The sequence below is a fragment of the Aphis gossypii genome, chromosome X, assembly GCF_020184175.1.
Source record: "Aphis gossypii isolate Hap1 chromosome X, ASM2018417v2, whole genome shotgun sequence".
Taxonomy (NCBI): Eukaryota; Metazoa; Arthropoda; class Insecta; order Hemiptera; family Aphididae; genus Aphis; species Aphis gossypii.
Genome location: NC_065533.1, coordinates 54920709 through 54936633, shown reverse-complemented (window position 1 = coordinate 54936633; position 15925 = coordinate 54920709). Strand labels below are relative to the sequence as shown.

The following is a 15925-nucleotide window of genomic DNA, read 5'->3' as shown; positions in this document are numbered from 1 at the left end:
CTTTCACATATGTTCCTAGTACTAAATTTTACGTTTTAGGTTACCTCGCAAACACTACAATATATACCGTATTTACAATATTATCCGACCGACTGTTCACTACACTAGGACACTTGATTTGAAAACCTGTTTAAAAGAAAGCGCCTTGATTCGTTCTTTTCATGTAAAACATTGTAAACAATATGCGGCTCAGAGATGGCCATCCTGCCAAGAAGGTGCATCTTTCCCATATGTTCCTAGTACCAAGGGTTGCGTTTTTGGTTACCCTCGCAATTACTACAATATATACCGTATATTTACAATATTATCCGACCGACTGTTCACTACACTAGGACACTCGATTTGAAAACCTGTTTAAAAGAAAGCGCCTTGATTCGTTCTTTTCATGTAAAACATTATAAACAATATGCGGCTCAGAGATGGCCATCCTGCCAAGAAGGTGCATCTTTCCCATATGTTCCTAGTACCAAGGGTTGCGTTTTTGGTTACCCTCGCAATTACTACAATATATACCGTATATTTACAATATTATCCGACCGACTGTTCACTACACTAGGACACTCGATTTGAAAACCTGTTTACAAGAAAGCGCCTTTATCCGTTCTTATCATGTAAATTATTATAAACAATATGCGGCTCAGAGATAGCCATCCTGCCAAGAAGGTGCATCTTTCCCATATGTTCCTAGTACCAAGGGTTGCGTTTTTGGTTACCCTCACAATTACTACATTATATACCGTATATTTACAATATTATCCGACCGACTGTTCACTACACTAGGACACTCGATTTGAAAACCTGTTTACAAGAAAGCGCCTTGATTCGTTCTTTTCATGTAAAACATTGTAAACAATATGCGGCTCAGAGATGGCCATCCTGCCAAGAAGTTGCATCTTTCCCATATGTTCCTAGTACCAAGGGTTGCGTTTTTAGTTACCCTCGCAATTACTACAATATATACCGTATATTTACAATATTATCCGACCGACTGTTCACTACACTCGGACACTCGATTTGAAAACCCGTTTAAAATAAATCGCTTATATTCGCTTTTTTCATGTACAACATTGTGAAGTATATGCGGCAAAGTGGTGGCCGTCGAGGCAAAAAGGTGCACCTTTCACATATGTTCCTAGTACTAAATTTTACGTTTTAGGTCTACCTCGCAAACACTACAATATATACCGTATATTTACAATATTATCCGACCGACCGTTCACTACACTAGGACACTCGATTTGAAAACCTGTTTAAAAGAATGCGCCTTGATTCGTTCTTTTTATGTACAACATTGTTAACTATATGCGGCACAGGGATGACCGTTCTGCCAAGAAGGTGCATCTTTTCCATATGTTTCTAGTACTAAGTTTTGCGTTTTTGGTTACCCTCGCAATCACTACAATATATACCGTATATTTACAATATTATCCAACCGACTGTTCACTACACTCGGACACTCGATTTGAAAACCTGTTTAAAATAAATTGCAATATTCGTTCTTTTCATGTAAAACATTGTAAACAATATGCGGCTCAGAGATTGCCATCCTGCCAAGAAGGTGCACCTTTCACATATGTTCCTAGTACTAAATTTTACGTTTTAGGTCTACCTCGCAAACACTACAATATATACCGTATATTAACAATATTATCCGACCGACTGTTCACTATAATAGGACACTCAATTTGAAAACCTGTTTAAAAGAAAGCGCCTTGATTCGTTCTTTTCATGTAAAACATTGTAAACAATATGCGGCTCAGAGATGGCCATCCTGCCAAGAAGGTGCATCTTTCCCATATGTTCCTAGTACCAAGGGTTGCGTTTTTGGTTACCCTCGCAATTACTACAATATATACCGTATAATTACAATATTATCCGACCGACTGTTCACTACACTAGGACACTCGATTTGAAAACCTGTTTAAAAGAATGCGCCTTGATTCGTTCTTTTTATGTACAACATTGTAAACTATATGCGGCCCAGGGATGACCGTCCTACCAGGAAGGTGCATCTTTCCCATATGTTCCTAGTACCAAGGGTTGCGTTTTTGGTTACCCTCGCAATTACTACAATATATACCGTATATTTACAATATTATCCGACCGACTGTTCACTACACTAGGACACTCGATTTGAAAACCTGTTTACAAGAAAGCGCCTTGATTCGTTCTTTTCATGTAAAACATTGTAAACAATATGCGGCTCAGAGATGGCCATCCTGCCAAGAAGGTGCATCTTTCCCATATGTTCCTAGTACCAAGGGTTGCGTTTTTAGTTACCCTCGCAATTACTACAATATATACCGTATATTTACAATATTATCCGACCGACTGTTCACTACACTAGGACCAGTGTTGTGCTTAGATAAAAGTAAAATATCTAGATATAGATAAGATATCTAAACTTAAATTTATCTAGATATAGATAGATACTGTAGAAATTGAGTTTATCTAGATATAGATAGATAAAATCAATTTTATCTAGATATAGATAAATAAAATAATTTTTATCTATAGTTACCTTAGTATACAAGGCATTACCTCAATATTTAAATTTATAATATTAATTAAAATTAAAATAACTGTATTTTATTACAATATTCAAATCAAGTAGAAAAAAAATATTCTCAATAATGCAAAAAAAAAAGTATCTTATTACACACATCTGTATTTAATAAACTCTTTATTTTCATTCCCATTAAACTTAACATAAATAATAAATATAAAACAATATATGTGATTATTTGAAGTGGTACCTAGCTAATTAATAGTCTATTAAAGGTTAAATGTTTTAATACATCCATATTTTCTATGAAGTTTACTATAATAAATAGTAATATATAATAATAATATATAATAATTTACTATAATTATTAATTATTGAATGTAATAAATAATAATACATATTTATACATATTTTTAAATTTTAAAAATTAATGCACCACCTTGTGCTCATACTCATACTCAGTTCTAGTTATAATATAATATTATACCAATTTTAGTTTGAGATAAGTTTTTTAACCTAACCTGAAATTAGTTTTTATTTGGATTCTTCTGTCTTGTGTACAAATAAAAAATATCATTAAACAACATAGGTATTTATAACATTATAATCTATTTATATAAATATAAAACAGTATACAACATATTATTATATAAAAAAAAAATAATGAATTATTTTATAGTAAGATTAAAATAACACATTAAAAGAGTAAAAAATGCTTTCTTTTGCAAATATATATAAAAATATTAAAAATAATAATAAATTTATTGTTTAGATCGGCAACACAATAATTTATTAAATGTTATATCACCAAGACGATTTCTCCTTGAAGTCAAAACTTGAACAGCACCACTAAATAATCTTTCTACAGGTGCTGATGATGGAAGGGTTGTGTTGTACTTCAAAAATATTTTTTTAACTATAGGATAATTATTTAACATTTGCAGCTCTTTTTTTTTTGAATTTAAATATTTTAATACTTGTACATTTATTTCTTCATCTGGAGAATAATTATTTGAACTTTGATCACATACATTACTATAAAACTCTTTATCACTCATATTATCACTGTCATCTGCTGAGTCAGAATTTGTAGTAACTAAAGAAGACATCAAATTGCACTCATCGTTAAATATTTTTTACAAATATCTTTATACCGAACAGGTACCCAATCCATTTTGAATTTTGGATGACTGATTGATGCTATTATAAAACTTTTACTTTTTGTTTCACTTAAGTTATATAAAAAACTAAATCGTTTTTCGAGACTAGACACAATTGTGAGGCTTAACGGTTACAATATGTTAACTGGTTTGATTGTATTAACAATTTTCTAAAACTAAAAGCGTGGGGGCAACATAACCAAGAAGCTGTTCTTTTCACCCTGTAATTTATCCAAGGAAAAAGCCAATGGTTTCATTACGTTGCAATATTCTTCAATGAATGCCCACTCACTAACTTTTAATTTAGGCAAATGTAATTTTTCAAATAATATACATACATTAGTTTTATGATTAGAAATTTTTTGTGTTGCATCATACAATGAATTCCATCTAGTTACCACAGGAACTGGGAACTTACACTTGCAAATGTCATATATTGTGTCTGATGCTGCTGTACTTCTACTAGCTAAATTCCAAAAGTGTGTTAATTTATTAAAAGTTGACTTAGAAATTTTGTTGTAATCATTATTAGAAATTTTAGATATATCGCTAGCTGCAATCAAGTTTAAAGTATGTGCACAACATAGCATATGCTGAGGTAAAAAAAAACTACCATTGTTGGCTAGGTTTGATTCCAAATTTAACAAATTATTCAAATTAACTCTTTCTGAATCCAAGTCTGAGCAGTCAGATTCACTATCAAAATTTGAACTCTCTGAACTACTTTCATCAAAATTTCCCACATCATTTGTACTTGTTTCTTCATTAGGTGGTAGAGAAGAGAATACTCGGAATGCCTTACCAAAGTTCGAAGCATTATCTGTGACAATATGTGTTATTTTTGATAGATCAATTTTGTAAGTTTTTGTAATGTCTATCATAACCTCAGTAATATTTTGATAGTTGTGGCTTCCTTTTATGCGTATACAACCAATGACATATGATTGGCGAAAATATGTTTCTTCGTCTATGAAGTGACAAGTCATTCCTACGAATAAATTATAATAAATTAAAAATAATCAATATTAATAGTGTGCATAAGAAATAGTGTATACCCATGTAACTTCGATTATTGGCACTCCATATATCGGCTGTTGCACAAATATAGTCATGTTTTGCAACTAAATTGGTTAGCATTGAAACGTATTGATCATATTTTAAATCCAATTGTTTTGATAACTGTTTTCTACTTGGAACTATATCATTTGATCCAGTAAGCCCTACAATTAACCTTTTGAAACTTTTTTTTTCACAAGTTCTTAATGGGCGCATTTCATTTACAATATATTCAAACACTAAATCCTTCACCTAAAAATAAAATAACAATTAACACACTAAAAAAAGTGTTATCCAACATTTAAATGGTTTACATATTGGAGGTATTCTGTAAAGATAGCATAATATTATATTGATTGTTCTAATTTATTAAGTAAAATTAGTATTTGTACTCATAGTTATTCGATTAGAAACTCTTGTTTATTTTTTGTACCTTTTTATAAAAAAAAAAATGTTCTGATTTATTTTTTCCTAGAGCTCTATTATTATGTAATTTAATTTGTAATGAAGTTGATTTCTTTTTCATGTCTCGTGAATCTTTTAAAACTAAAGCTTTATACCTACTATCTAATTGAAATTTAATTATTTTATGTATATGTAAATTTTTGTTATAATTCACCTTTCAAACTGTATTAATTATTTTGTATATCTATGGTTGTTCTTGATTATTATGTATTATATCCTATATAAAAGGGCTTGTCCCGTTAAACTTAATAATAAATAAATAAATAAATAATCTTCATAATATGTTTTAGGAAATAAAACAATAAAAAAAAATATATTTTTCAAATTCAGGAAGTATGGTATTAGTTAATAATATAAGTACTTTGAGCATAACTTTAGGTAAAAATAAATAATATAAAAAAATTGTTTTTCTTATTAAAATAAAGGTAATTTTAAATGTATATAATAAATAATAATTAAATAATATTTCAATAAATAAATAAGTGAATATGAAAGATAATAGTAATTATATTATTTGTATGACAAATAAATTAGAAAAAATCTGAATTAATAATTACCATGTCTTTATTAATTTTTTTTGGACGAACATCAACAATTTTGGTTTGAATAAAATTTGAATTTTTCTTACTTCTAGCTATTTCAACTTTTGGAATTAATAATGGATGTTGAAGCTATAAACAAGTAATTTTAAGAACATTAATTAATAATTAATTGTAGGTAATTGTTATAATTATAGGTGGGAACTAGGTACCTAAATCATAAACATAAAATACTATGATACACTCTGACATTTTGTTCTTAATATTTAGATATATCTTGACTCCTTGTAAATTATGATATATTATTTATTATTGTTACCAATAAAAAAATAACCACAATGTTTAGATTTAAAAGAAATTGTTTAAAAAACTTACTTTAATATGACTTAACAAGTTGCCACTCGACTTAGTTGATGCACTTATGTTTTTATGACAGTTAACACAAGATGCTATTATTTTATCACTATTTATCGACACCAATTTGTAAAATTCATCAAATAAATATTGAAATTTTAAATTTTGCTGTACATTTTCGGTCGACGATGTTGGTGAAACGTCTGTACCAGTTATCGGATCATCAACGTTTTCATCCGTTCGTAGACGAATTCTTTTAGTGTTGGGTAATGATTGAATCAAGAAACGATCCATTACAAAATATAAAATATTTCACCAATAAAATTAAGTCATAAACAAAATTATAAAAACTAAGAAAACAGGAACACTGAACAAGTTGAGGACGAGTGTGCGCTGCGTACGATACGAGAAGGATAATGGATATCTCACACCAGTTAATTATTTTGTTGTACAATATTATGCATCCATACAAATTCGTATAATCGGGGCCTGGTAATAATAATTATTTATAGCACATGATTAGTGACGATGGACATAATTTATAAATAAATATAGAATTTGTGGTAATCGATAAGGAACGATTAATTTTTGTAGATATACAGCGTATTGCCGTATTATTAGATATTATAATATTGTTATTGTCTTATCGACAATTATTGCTGTATTTTAGTATTTATAAACCATCCGCGATCGTCGATCGGTACCACCGCACAACTGCCTAGTCCCTTGATTGGAATGCGACAATATATTAATAAACAGGTTCGATAGACATTCGTAATGTGGGCTTGAGATTTCCCGTATTGACCGTATTATAAAATTATAAATAATTTCCATCTCCCATGTCTATATACGTAATAAATCGTAATTTTTCATAATAATAAATGCTATGTAAAACTATTTTAGAACCAAATATAGTAATACAAATGACATTTCTTATTTACCTAGTTGTATTTTTATTGAAAATTTGAAAATGATAATATTGTAGAATAGTTATTACTTATTAGTTATTAGTTACGGACTTGTGAATTATCTAGATAATTATCTAGATGGCTCTAAAATTTATCTAGATGAAATTTAGATGTCAATTTTATTTTTTTATCTAGATAAGATAAAGATATTAAGTTTTTATCTAGATAACCTATCTAGATAAATTTATCTAGATAAATTTAGTTATGGCACAACACTGACTAGGACACTCGATTTGAAAACCTGTTTAAAAGAAAGCGCCTTGATTCGTTCTTTTCATGTAAAACATTATAAACAATATGCGGCTCAGAGATGGCCATCCTGCCAAGAAGGTGCATCTTTCCCATATGTTCCTAGTACCAAGGGTTGCGTTTTTGGTTACCCTCGCAATAACTACAATATATACCGTATATTTACAATATTATTCGACCGACTATTCACTACACTAGGACACTCGATTTGAAAACATGTTTAAAAGAAAGCGCCTTGATTCGTTCTTTTCATGTAAAACATTATAAACAATATGCGGCTCAGAGATGGCCATCCTGCCAAGAAGGTGCATCTTTCCCATATGTTCCTAGTACCAAGGGTTGCGTTTTTGGTTCTCCTCGCAATTACTACAATATATACCGTATATTTACAATATTATCCAACCGACTGTTCACTACACTCGGACACTCGATTTGAAAACCTGTTTAAAATAAATTGCATTATTCGCTCTTTTCATGTACAACATTGTGAAGCATATGCGGCGCAGGGGTGGCCGTCCAGGCAAAAAGGTGCACCTTTCACATATGTTCCTAGTACTAAATTTTACGTTTTAGGTCTACCTCGCAAACACTACAATATATACCGTATATTTACAATATTATCCGACCGACTGTTCACTACACTCGGACACTCGATTTGAAAACCTGTTTAAAATAAATCGCCTATATTCGCTTTTTTCATGTACAACATTGTGAATCATATGCGGCGCAGGGGTGGCCGTCCAGGCAAAAAGGTGCACCTTTCACATATGTTCCTAGTACTAAATTTTACGTTTTAGGTCTACCTCGCAAACACTACAATATACCGTATATTTACAATATTATCCGACCGACTGTTCACTACACTAGGACACTTGATTTGAAAACCTGTAAAAAAAGAAAGCGCCTTGATTCGTTCTTTTCATGTAAAACATTATAAAAAATATGCGGCTCAGAGATGGCCATCCTGCCAAGAAGGTGCATCTTTCCCATATGTTCCTAGTACCAAGGGTTGCGTTTTTGGTTACCCTCGCAATTACTACAATATATACCGTATATTTACAATATTATCCGACCGACTGTTCACTACACTAGGACACTCGATTTGAAAACCTGTTTAAAAGAAAGCGCCTTGATTCGTTCTTTTCATGTAAAACATTATAAACAATATGCGGCTCAGAGATGGCCATCCTGCCAAGAAGGTGCATCTTTCCCATATGTTCCTAGTACCAAGGGTTGCGTTTTTGGTTACCCTCGCAATTACTACAATATATACCGTATATTTACAATATTATCCGACCGACTGTTCACTACACTAGGACACTCGATATGAAAACCTGTTTACAAGAAAGCGCCTTTATCCGTTCTTATCATGTAAATTATTATAAACAATATGCGGCTCAGAGATGGCCATCCTGCCAAGAAGATGCATCTTTCCCATATGTTCCTAGTACCAAGGGTTGCGTTTTTGGTTACCCTCACAATTACTACATTATATACCGTATATTTACAATATTATCCGACCGACTGTTCACTACACTAGGACACTCGATTTGAAAACCTGTTTACAAGAAAGCGCCTTGATTCGTTCTTTTCATGTAAAACATTGTAAACAATATGCGGCTCAGAGATGGCCATCCTGCCAAGAAGGTGCATCTTTCCCATATGTTCCTAGTACCAAGGGTTGCGTTTTTGGTTACCCTCGCAATTACTACAATATATACCGTATATTTACAATATTATCCAACCGTCTGATCACTACACTCGGACACTCGATTTGAAAACCTGTTTAAAATAAATTGCAATATTCGCTCTTTTCATGTACAACATTGTGAAGCATATGCGGCGCAGGGGTGGCCGTCCAGGCAAAAAGGTGCACCTTTCACATATGTTCCTAGTACTAAATTTTACGGTTTAGGTCTACCTCGCAAACACTACAATATATACCGTATATTTACAATATTATCCGACCGACTGTTCACTACACTAGGACACTTGATTTGAAAACCTGTTTAAAAGAAAGCGCCTTGATTCGTTCTTTTCATGTAAAACATTATAAACAATATGCGGCTCAGAGATGGCCATCCTGCCAAGAAGGTGCATCTTTCCCATATGTTCCTAGTACCAAGGGTTGCGTTTTTGGTTACCCTCGCAATTACTACAATATATACCGTATATTTACAATATTATCCGACCGACTGTTCACTACACTAGGACACTCGATTTGAAAACCTGTTTAAAAGAAAGCGCCTTGATTCGTTCTTTTCATGTAAAACATTATAAACAATATGCGGCTCAGAGATGGCCATCCTGCCAAGAAGGTGCATCTTTCCCATATGTTCCTAGTACCAAGGGTTGCGTTTTTGGTTACCCTCGCAATTACTACAATATATACCGTATATTTACAATATTATCCAACCGACTGTTCACTACACTCGGACACTCGATTTGAAAACCTGTTTAAAATAAATTGCAATATTCGCTCTTTTCATGTACAACATTGTGAAGCATATGCGGCGCAGGGGTGGCCGTCCAGGCAAAAAGGTGCACCTTTCACATTGTTCCTAGTACTAAATTTTACGTTTTAGGTCTACCTCGCAAACACTACAATATATACCGTATATTTACAATATTATCCGACCGACTGTTCACTACACTCGGACACTCGATTTGAAAACTGTTTAAAATAAAGCGCCTATATTCGCTTTTCATGTACAACATTGTGAATCATATGCGGCGCAGGGGTGGCCGTCCAGGCTAAAAAAGGTGCACCTTTCACATATGTTCCTAGTACTAAATTTTACGTTTTAGGTCTACCTCGCAAACACTACAATATATACCGTATATTTACAATATTATCCGACCGACTGTTCACTACACTAGGACACTCGATTTGAAAACCTGTTTAAAAGAAAGCGCCTTGATTCGTTCTTTTCATGTAAAACATTATAAACAATATGCGGCTCAGAGATGGCCATCCTGCCAAGAAGGTGCATCTTTCCCATATGTTCCTAGTACCAAGGGTTGCGTTTTTGGTTACCCTCGCAATTACTACAATATATACCGTATATTTACAATATTATCCGACCGACTGTTCACTACACTAGGACACTCGATTTGAAAACCTGTTTAAAAGAAAGCGCCTTGATTCGTTCTTTTCATGTAAAACATTATAAACAATATGCGGCTCAGGATGGCCATCCTGCCAAGAAGGTGCATCTTTCCATATGTTCCTAGTACCAAGGTTGCGTTTTTGGTTACCTCGCAATACTACAATATATACCGTATATTTACAATATTATCCGACCGACTGTTCACTACACTAGGACACTCGATTTGAAAACCTGTTTAAAGAAAGCGCCTTGATTCGTTCTTTTCATGTAAAACATTGTAAAACATATGCGGCTCAGAGATGGCCATCCTGCCAGAAGGTGCATCTTCCCATATGTTCCTAGTACCAAGGTTGCGTTTTTGGTTACCTCGCAAACACTACAATATATACCGTATATTTACAATATTATCCGACCGACTGTTCACTACACTCGGACACTCGATTTGAAAACCTGTTTAAAATAAATTGCAATATTCGCTCTTTTCATGTACAACATTGTGAAGCATATGCGGCGCAGGGGTGGCCGTCCAGGCAAAAAGGTGCACCTTTCACATATGTTCCTAGTACTAAATTTTACGTTTTAGGTCTACCTCGCAAACACTACAATATATACCGTATATTTACAATATTATCCGACCGACTGTTCACTACACTAGGACACTCGATTTGAAAACCTGTTTAAAAGAAAGCGCCTTGATTCGTTCTTTTCATGTAAAACATTATAAACAATATGCGGCTCAGAGATGGCCATCCTGCCAAGAAGGTGCATCTTTCCCATATGTTCCTAGTACCAAGGGTTGCGTTTTTGGTTACCCTCGCAATTACTACAATATATACCGTATATTTACAATATTATCCGACCGACTGTTCACTACACTAGGACACTCGATTTGAAAACCTGTTTAAAAGAAAGCGCCTTGATTCGTTCTTTTCATGTAAAACATTATAAACAATATGCGGCTCAGAGATGGCCATCCTGCCAAGAAGGTGCATCTTTCCCATATGTTCCTAGTACCAAGGGTTGCGTTTTAGGTCTACCTCGCAAACACTACAATATATACCGTATATTTACAATATTATCCGACCGACTGTTCACTACACTAGGACAATCGATTTGAAAACCTGTTTAAAAGAAAGCGCCTTGATTCGTTCTATTCATGTAAAACATTATAAACAATATGCGACTCAGAGATTGCCATCCTGCCAAGAAGGTGCATCTTTCCCATATGTTCCTAGTACCAAGGGTTGCGTTTTTGGTTACCCTCGCAATTACTACAATATATACCGTATATTTACAATATTATCCAACCGACTGTTCACTACACTAGGACACTCGATTTGAAAACCTGTTTAAAATAAATTGCAATATTCGCTCTTTTCATGTACAACATTGTGAAGCATATGCGGCGCAGGGGTGGCCGTCCAGGCAAAAAGGTGCACCTTTCACATATGTTCCTAGTACTAAATTTTACGTTTTAGGTGTACCTCGCAAACACTACAATATATACCGTATATTTACAATATTATCCGACCGACTGTTCACTACACTAGGACACTCGATTTGAAAACCTGTTTAAAGAAAGCGCCTTGATTCGTTCTTTTCATGTAAAACATTATAAACAATATGCGGCTCAGAGATGGCCATCCTGCCAAGAAGGTGCATCTTTCCCATATGTTCCTAGTACCAAGGGTTGCGTTTTTGGTTCTCCTCGCAATTACTACAATATATACCGTATATTTACAATATTATCCAACCGACTGTTCACTACACTCGGACACTCGATTTGAAAACCTGTTTAAAATAAATTGCAATATTCGCTCTTTTCATGTACAGCATTGTGAAGCATATGCGGCGCAGGGGTGGCCGTCCAGGCAAAAAGGTGCACCTTTCACATATGTTCCTAGTACTAAATTTTACGTTTTAGGTGTACCTCGCAAACACTACAATATATACCGTATATTTACAATATTATCCGACCGACTGTTCACTACACTCGGACACTCGATTTGAAAACCTGTTTAAAATAAATCGCCTATATTCGCTTTTTTCATGTACAACATTGTGAAGTATATGCGGCAAAGTGGTGGCCGTCCAGGCAAAAAGGTGCACCTTTCACATATGTTCCTAGTACTAAATTTTACGTTTTAGGTCTACCTCGCAAACACTACAATATATACCGTATATTTACAATATTATCCGACCGACTGTTCACTACACTAGGACACTTGATTTGAAAACCTGTTTAAAAGAAAGCGCCTTGATTCGTTCTTTTCATGTAAAACATTATAAAAAATATGCGGCTCAGAGATGGCCATCCTGCCAAGAAGGTGCATCTTTCCCATATGTTCCTAGTACCAAGGGTTGCGTTTTTGGTTACCCTCGCAATTACTACAATATATACCGTATATTTACAATATTATCCGACCGACTGTTCACTACACTAGGACACTCGATTTGAAAACCTGTTAAAAGAAAGCGCCTTGATTCGTTCTTTTCATGTAAAACATATAAACAATATGCGGCTCAGAGATGGCCACTGCCAAGAAGGTGCATCTTTCCCATATGTTCTAGTACCAAGGGTTGCGTTTTTGGTTACCCTCGCAATACTACAATATATACCGTATATTTACAATATTATCCGACCGACTGTTCACTACACTAGGACACTCGATATGAAAACCTGTTTACAAGAAAGCGCCTTTATCCGTTCTTATCATGTAAATTATTATAAACAATATGCGGCTCAGAGATGGCCATCCTGCCAAGAAGGTGCATCTTTCCCATATGTTCCTAGTACCAAGGGTTGCGTTTTTGGTTACCCTCACAATTACTACATTATATACCGTATATTTACAATATTATCCGACCGACTGTTCACTACACTAGGACACTCGATTTGAAAACCTGTTTACAAGAAAGCGCCTTGATTCGTTCTTTTCATGTAAAACATTATAAACAATATGCGGCTCAGAGATGGCCATCCTGCGAAGAAGGTGCATCTTTCCCATATGTTCCTAGTACCAAGGGTTGCGTTTTTGGTTCTCCTCGCAATTACTACAATATATACCGTATATTTACAATATTATCCAACCGACTGTTCAATACACTCGGACACTCGATTTGAAAACCTGTTTAAAATAAATTGCATTATTCGCTCTTTTCATGTACAACATTGTGAAGCATATGCGGTGCAGGGGTGGCCGTCCAGGCAAAAAGGTGCACCTTTCACATATGTTCCTAGTACTAAATTTTACGTTTTAGGTCTACCTCGCAAACACTACAATATATACCGTATATTTACAATATTATCCGACCGACTGTTCACTACACTCGGACACTCGATTTGAAAACCTGTTTAAAATAAATCGCCTATATTCGCTTTTTTCATGTACAACATTGTGAATCATATGCGGCGCAGGGGTGGCCGTCCAGGCAAAAAGGTGCACCTTTCACATATGTTCCTAGTACTAAATTTTACGTTTTAGGTCTACCTCGCAAACACTACAATATATACCGTATATTTACAATATTATCCGACCGACTGTTCACTACACTAGGACACTTGATTTGAAAACCTGTTTAAAAGAAAGCGCCTTGATTCGTTCTTTTCATGTAAAACATTATAAACAATATGCGGCTCAGAGATGGCCATCCTGCCAAGAAGGTGCATCTTTCCCATATGTTCCTAGTACCAAGGCTTGCGTTTTTGGTTACCCTCGCAAAAACTACAATATTTTCCGTATATTCACAATATTATCCGACCGACTGTTCACTACACTAAGACACTCGATTTGAAAACCTGTTTAAAAGAAAGCGCCTTGATTCGTTCTTTTCATGTAAAACATTATAAACAATATGCGGCTCAGAGATGGCCATCCTGCCAAGAAGGTGCATCTTTCCCATATGTTCCTAGTACCAAGGGTTGCGTTTTTGGTTACCCTCGCAATTACTACAATATATACCGTATATTTACAATATTATCCGACCGACTGTTCACTACACTAGGACACTCGATTTGAAAACTTGTTTAAAAGAAAGCGCCTTGATTCGTTCTTTTCATGTAAAACATTATAAACAATATGCGACTCAGAGATTGCCATCCTGCCAAGAAGGTGCATCTTTCCCATATGTTCCTAGTACCAAGGGTTGCGTTTTTGGTTACCCTCGCAATTACTACAATATATACCGTATATTTACAATATTATCCAACCGACTGTTCACTACACTAGGACACTCGATTTGAAAACCTGTTTAAAATAAATTGCAATATTCGCTCTTTTCATGTACAACATTGTGAAGCATATGCGGCGCAGGGGTGGCCGTCAGGCCAAAAGGTGCACCTTCACATATGTTCCTAGTACTAAATTTTACGTTTTAGGTCTACTCGCAAACACTACAATATATACCGTATATTTACAATATTATCCGACCGATGTTCACTACACTAGGACACTCGATTTGAAAACCTGTTTAAAAGAAAGCGCCTTGATTCGTTCTTTTCATGTAAAACATTTGATAACATATGCGGCTCAGAGATGGCCATCCTGCCAAGAAGGTGCATCTTTCCCATATGTTCCTAGTACCAAGGGTTGCGTTTTTGGTTCTCCTCGCAATTACTACAATATATACCGTATATTTACAATATTATCGACCGACTGTTCACTACACTAGGACACTCGATTTGAAAACCTGTTTAAAAGAAAGCGCCTTGATTCGTTCTTTTCATGTAAAACATTGTAAACAATATGCGGCTCAGAGATGGCCATCCTGCCAAGAAGGTGCATCTTTCCATATGTTCCTAGTACAAGGGTTGCGTTTTTGGTTACCCTCGCAATTACTACAATATATACCGTATATTTACAATATTATCCGACCGACTGTTCACTACACTAGGACACTCGATTGAAAACCTGTTTACAAGAAAGCGCCTTTATTCGTTCTTATCATGTAACAATATAAAACAATATGCGGCACAGAGATGGCCATCCTGCCAAGAAGGTGCATCTTTCCCATATGTTCCTAGTACCAAGGGTTGCGTTTTTGGTTACCCTCGCAATTACTACAATATATACCGTATATTTACAATATTATCCGACCGACTGTTCACTACACTAGGACACTCGATTTGAAAACCTGTTTAAAAGAATGCGCCTTGATTCGTTCTTTTTATGTACAACATTGTTAACTATATGCGGCACAGGGATGACCGTTCTGCCAAGAAGGTGCATCTTTTCCATATGTTTCTAGTACTAAATTTTACGTTTTAGGTCTACCTCGCAAACACTACAATATATACCGTATATTTACAATATTATCCGACCGACTGTTCACTACACTCGGACACTCGATTTGAAAACCTGTTTAAAAGAAAGCGCCTTGATTCGCTTTTTTCATGTACAACATTGTGAAGTATATGCGGCAAAGTGGTGGCCGTGCAGGCAAAAAGGTGCATCTTTCCCATATGTTCCTAGTACCAAGGGTTGCGTTTTTGGTTACTCTCGCAATTACTACAATATAT

At 34.6% G+C, this 15925-nt stretch overlaps 1 protein-coding gene across 1 annotated transcript in view; it reads right to left on the bottom strand.

Annotated features, from left to right (window-relative positions):
- LOC114126432 (fatty acid CoA ligase Acsl3) overlaps nucleotides 1-15925 on the bottom strand; it is a 120118-nt gene that overhangs the window by 87848 nt on the left and 16345 nt on the right. The window lies entirely within an intron of this gene.